The sequence below is a fragment of the Chrysochloris asiatica genome, unplaced genomic scaffold, assembly GCF_000296735.1.
Source record: "Chrysochloris asiatica unplaced genomic scaffold, ChrAsi1.0 scaffold00076, whole genome shotgun sequence".
NCBI classification, from domain to species: Eukaryota; Metazoa; Chordata; class Mammalia; order Afrosoricida; family Chrysochloridae; genus Chrysochloris; species Chrysochloris asiatica.
Genome location: NW_006408594.1, coordinates 9,339,951 through 9,346,358, shown reverse-complemented (window position 1 = coordinate 9,346,358; position 6,408 = coordinate 9,339,951).

Sequence of the window (6,408 nt, the reverse complement as noted above, 5' to 3'; positions counted from 1 at the left end):
GGTGTTGGAGGAGAATACTAAAAGTGCCATGGACTGCCAAAAGAACCAATAGATCTGTTTTGGAAGAAGTGCAGCCAGAGTGCTCCTTAGAGGCCAGGATGGCCAAACTTCATCTCTCATACTTTGGACATATTGTCAGGAGGGAACAGTTGCTGGAGAAGGATATCATGTTTGGTAGTATGGAGGGTCAGAGAAAAAGAGGAAGAGCCCCCAACTAGATGGATTGGCTAGGTGGCAGCATCGATGGACTCAAGTGTGGCAACAGTAGTGAGGTTGGTCCAGAATCGGACATTGTTTCATTCTGCTGTGCATAAAGTCGCTATGAGTCGGTGCTGATTCGATGGCACCTAACAACAACAACAAGGCTTTGGGAGGTGAGTAGGGAGTTGAGTGTCCCTGTTCCACCCAGAGCTGGCCTTCCATGAGTGCAGAGTCCCTTCCTCACACACAAGCTAGGGGTCTGGAATATGCTGCTGCATCCAGGGAGGCTTTGAGGGAGGGGCAGCATGGTACAAGTTGAAAGGAGCCCCAAGTCTTGCCAATTTCCATGGACTTCTCACCCCAGCCCTGACACCTCTCCCAGGCCACTAAGCCTCTCTGCCTCTCCCTAAAGCTTTCAGCTTTTCTTAATCTCCCTTCCAGAGAATGGAGTCTGCCCATCTACAGTCCCATGGGCTCACCTAACTGGGGAGGGAAGGGGCTATATTCAATCTTCTCACAGTAGGTTGCCATTTAGCGTGTTCTAGTCCTTTTCCCTGAGTGCTGGCCCCCTGCTCTTTGCCTTATCTGTATCACTGTCACTTTAGCAGAAATATAGTAGCCATTTCTATCAAAAAAACAAAACAAAATGAAACATTATATTATCATTAACATATACAAGTTAAGTCCAGCTTTCGCATATGGTGGCTTGTGAGTTGCTATGATTCTGAAAGCTATGCCACTGGTATTTTAAATAACCAGCAGGGTCACCCAGGGTGGACAGGTTTCAGATGAGCTTCCAGATGAAGACAGACTAGGAAGAAGGAGTGATGAACTACTTCTGAACATCTAGTCACTGAAAACCTTATGAATAGCAGAGAAACATGTATGTAGCCATGTCTTTCTCCCCAAAATGGACAGGTGGATTCCCCCTGCTGATCATTCAGGTAACCAAAGCAATTGACTGTTGAGCCTCCAGGGTTCTTTGTTCGAGGGAGCTTCAACAAGCTGGTGAGAAAATGGATTTAAAAGATAATGGAAAATTTTCATGAACTTTTTGAAGCCCTCTTGTATGTTGTTGGTGTTAAGTGCCTCTGAGTCGATTCCAATCCATAGTAAATCTGTATAGGGTTTCTGAGGAGAGGCTGGTGAGCTTGAATCGCCAACATTGCAGTTCAAATAACTTTGTAGTCCTGCACATTTACCTACAGTGCCCCGCTTTAAGAACCACTGCCATCAAGTCTATTCTGACTCACAGTGACCCTATATAGAACTGTTCCATTGGATTGCTAAATCTGTAAATCTTTATGGGGCAGACAACCTCATCTTTCTCCCCTGGAGTGGCGGATGGTTTTGAACCGCTGCCCTTGCAGGTAGCAGCCCAATGCTTATCCCACAGCTAGTTGTTGTTGTTACATGCCATCAAGTTCGTTCTGACCCACATTGAGCCTAGAAAGGATTTCCGAGGAGCAGCTGGTGGGTTTGAACTGCTGACCTTGTGGTTAGCAGGCCAGTGCACATCCTATGGTGCCACACTAGGACTCCTAGAATATATTATTTGCCGGTAGACTGCAATGGGTTAAAGATGCACATTGTAAAGCTTAGAGAAACCTCTTAAAAATAGAAAACAAAGAAGTTATATCTAATAAGCCAACAGTGGAGAGAAAATGAAAAACTATCAAATCCTCAATTTGAAAGAAGGTTGAAGAAAGAGAAACGAAAAGCAGGTGAAACAAATAGAAAAACAGATAGCAAGATGATTGTCTCTGTTATTTGAGTTTGTCAGTTCAATCTAACATGAGAATGTTTTTCTACTGCCTCATGTTTACACCACTTTAAGGCATGGACCAGACATTACTAGGCTTCTCCTTTCTTGACAGCTAACTGGAGTTTACTGATGTCTATCCCCAGCTGTGCTCCACAGGTATTTATTACCAGGAACCTATCCTCTCCTTGCATGGCCAACACCGTGCTTACTGCAAGTCAAAGTTTCCACAGTCTATTTCAGTAAGAAATTTTCTTTTATTAAGCTATAAGCCTTCTCCTTTTGGGAGCTGCCAAAAAGGCCATAATCTCAATTAGGAAAGGATTTTGTGTTTGAAGTTAAAGCCAACCAGTGCTGCCCTTGGGGATTAACCGGTAGGGGACACTGTGAGGAAGTCCAGCCTGCTGGCCATGTGTGTGCTGAGCTGCCTGCATGTGGGGATCTCAGTCACTTACCTGTGCAGCTGGGCATACTGAGGTGACAGACTGATGTCCTATCAGGGCTGACCATCCTGTAAACAGTCCATTCTTGTGTCTCCAGAACTTGCACATGAAAGAGGAAAAAGTCTAACTTTCTTGGTGGGCTTTTTAATGCCTATCTTGATCCCCTCACATATCCTTTAAATTGGAAAGAGTCATGAAGCAAAGTGCTTACAGCATGGACCCTGGAGCCAGGGCTGTTAGAGTTTGAACCCCAGCTCTACTGTTTACCAGCTGCATGACTTGGGAGGCCTTTCTGTGCCTGAGTTTTCTCACTTGTAAGATGGGCATAATTCTAGCTCTTGCCTCATGGGGTTGTTTTGAAAATGAAATGAGTTGATACATGTAGAGTCCACAGAAGAGCTTGTTCTGGCTCATAGAGCCAGTGTGTAAACATTGACTATTATTCTACACAGCCTTTCACTGGGGTCTCTGTTGAACAGAGTCAGTAGCTCTGTTTCTATTGCACTGGGCAGCAGCCATGGTTGCAACGGAAACAGGTTCAGGCCAAAACAGCAGCTCAAGAGAAAGTCTAGCTGCAGGCAGGCTTTGTTTAGAAGAGCATCTAACATTTGTATGGGTGACGTGATCATCCTGGGGAAAATCCAGTGAGCAGCTTCATTCAGAGATCTTGTAAGGATTTAAATATGAAATGGTACTGTTTATGAGGCTCAGTGCTTTTTGTTGGGAGCAGGAGAATTGCCTTGTATTAAGCACATTTGGAAGAAGTGCAGCCAGAGTGCTCCTTGGAAGCCAAGATGGCCAAGTTCCTCTCTCATACTTCGGACATATCGTCAGGAGGGACCAGTCACTGGAGAAGGATATCATGTTTGGTAAGGTGGAGGGTCAGAGCAAAAGAGGAAGACCCCCCAACGAGATGGATTGGCCAAGTGGCAGCATCGATGGACTCAAGCATGGCAACAGTTAGTGAGGTTGGCCCAGGATCGAGCAGTGTTGCGTTCTGCTGGGCATAAGGTCTCTCTGAGTTGGTGCTGACTCGATGGCACCTAACAGCAACAACAACAACAACAACAACAACCACACTTGGAAAATTAAAGGAAATTCATTGCTAGTTTTCACTCATTCATTCAACAAATATCTACTGAGTAGCAAGTATGCTCGCTCTTTGTGGGATAGGGGGATACAGCACTAACATACCGAACAAAAGTCCTGGCCTCATGGCACTTACATTTTACTTCTGATATGATATAACACCATCAACACAACAAACAAATAAATAAACCCACTGTCTAATTGCCCAATAAGCAAGGTAATCACAGGCTTACTTGAGTTTACTTACTAATCTGTGGTGAACAATTTTACATCTTTTCAGTATATCAGAGATTCAATTTCTAGGTCTGGCTAGAACTGTCTCTCTCCCAACCTCACAGCATCTTCCTACAGAATCAAAGCCTCTTTTCAAATTTATAGTCCCTGACAGGGATGGAGTACCCACTAAGCAAGGTAAGCACAGGCTTACTTGTCCTTACTAATCTGTTGTGAGCAATTCCACATGGATTCCATCACAGTTGAAAACTGACCCATGAAATAGGGTGACTGTTGTGGCTATGTGCCGTGGAATCAGTTCCGACTCATAGCAGCCCTATACAGGGTTTCCGAGGCTGTAAATCTTTACGGGAGCAGAGAGCCTCATCTTTCTCCCGTGGAACCGCTGGTAATTTCTAACTGCCGTCCCTGAGGTTAGCAGCCCGATTCGTAACCACTACGCTACCAGAGCTCCTTAGGAGGACTATTAAGAGACTGGAAGGAGGACTATTTAGAGACTGGAAGACAGTCCTATGTTCAGAAACTGAAGACAGTCTTCCTTCTTGACAAGAAACATGCAAAGTTTAAGCACTGGACTGTTTAAGCACTGGACTGCTAACTATAAGGTTGGCAGCTCAAACCTACCAGTCACTCCTCAGGAAAGAGATGAAGGTGCCTGCTCCTGTAAAGATTTACAGTGTGGGAAACTCTACGGAGCAGTTTTTCTCTGTCCTATAGGGTCACAAAGAAGCTCTGGTAGCATAGTGGCTACGAGTCGGGCTGATAACCTCAAGGTCAGCAGTTCAGAACTACCAGATGTTCCCTAGGAGAAAAATGAGGTTTTCTGCTCCCGTGAAGATTTATAGCCTACAAAACCCTATACAGAGTTGCTATGAATCAGAACCGACTCCACAGCACACAACCACCCACCGCCATAGGGTCACAGTGATTGGCTGATTGGCTTTAGTTGTTTACGTGCGTTCACAATTTCTCTTCACAGTAGCATTGGTAAGGATGAAATGACCCTCAGATTTCCCAGTTAATAGGTGATTCACCTGCAGGGAAGATATGGGGTCCTGGTAAGGGGACGTGTGTGACACCCGTTGTGCTTTCTGTGATACGATGGACCAAGAGGTAGCCAGTGCACGTGACTGGCACCCCAACATGTAAGGTTCTTCCCTTTCATTTACTACCCAAGAGCTGGACCTTGAACTCCTGGGAAAGACTGAATGAAGACATCAGGTTGGTGGGCTACTGAAGACAAGGCAGCCAGATCAGTGTCTGGGATCACTGAGGCTGAAAGCACCGTTTGGCTTTGAATAAGCACTCCTTCTACTCACAGCAGGTTAAACATTTGGCTGCCAACTGAAAGGTTGGAAACCACCAGCTGTTCCATAGGAGAAAGATCATCTCTTGTTAGGATTTCAACCTTGAAAACCTTATAAAGAAGTTCTACTCTGTTGCGCGGGGTTGTTGAGTTGTCATCAACTCAACAACATCTAACAAGTCTCAACAGTGTTACCCTGGTCTTCCAGGTCTCCACTGGTGTGACTACAGAGACACCGAACAGTTGGAAATGAGAAAAGATGCTTTATTTGGTTGGCCAACCAAAGGAGTGGATGGATATTCATGCTGCCAAGATGGCTTCCCAAGCCCTCCGCCAGGGGTCTTTTGTTAGGATCGTCTATTGGCTCTATGGGTTAATGTGCTGGACTTCAAAGTCTGTTTGAACCCCAGGGTCAGTGGTTCAAGCTCACCAACTGTTCCTTGGAAACCCTACACAGGGTTTCTGTGGGTCAGAACCGACTTGACAGCACTAAACAACAGCAACAATGGTGGTGGGTAGGTGGTTTGAGCCCACTAGCCACTCCTCGGGAGAAAGGTCAGACCCTACTTTATAGCACTCCTGATGTGACGCTATAAGCACTGGACTACTAACTACAAGGTTGGAGGTTCAAACCTACCAGCCACTCCTCAGAAACCCTATATAGGATGGCTGTAAGTTGGAGCCAACATGATGGCACTTAACACCAATAACAACAACAAGAGTGGTAACTGGCATCTCATTGGATTTTTGCCAGGATGATTCAGTGTGAGAACTGCTCTTCTGTGCAGCCTCAGCCAGGGCAGAGGGCCACAAAGAGGGAGGGGGGTGTTTTCAGCCTCCTGACAGCAAAAGGCCCATTGGGTTGAGGACATATTGGTTGCTACTGCACATCACTAGCAGGTCCGTTCTGGTTGTAGCCAGTTCTAAGACCCCAGAATGTTATTATTTGGTTAAGCAGAAAGCTGGAGGTTTTCCCAATGAGGGGACAGTTAAAGAGAAGCAGTTAGTCATCTCTTCTTCCAACAAAAATGGCAGCTATCCTGTGGGTCTCAGCAGTGTGTGTCAGATGCTATATCTCCATAGGAAGAAAAAATGATACAGCTGCTAATCTGAGCTTGAGAACATCACAGGACTATGCTTGACAAGGTTGTTGTGATGACAAAGTCATGAACCCCAACCTCCCCAATCCCTTACTCTGGCAGCGGTCCCTGCTTGTTACAAGTCTGCTGGAGCCTTCTCTTCCCAAGACTTGGATGGGGCAGGATCCTTAGGTCTCACACCTTAGTCACGTGCTTAGTATTTTGTACAATCATGTGCTTAGCATCTCATGCAATGGCTCTGGATGAAGTGGACCTTAACTGCTGTTCCATCTC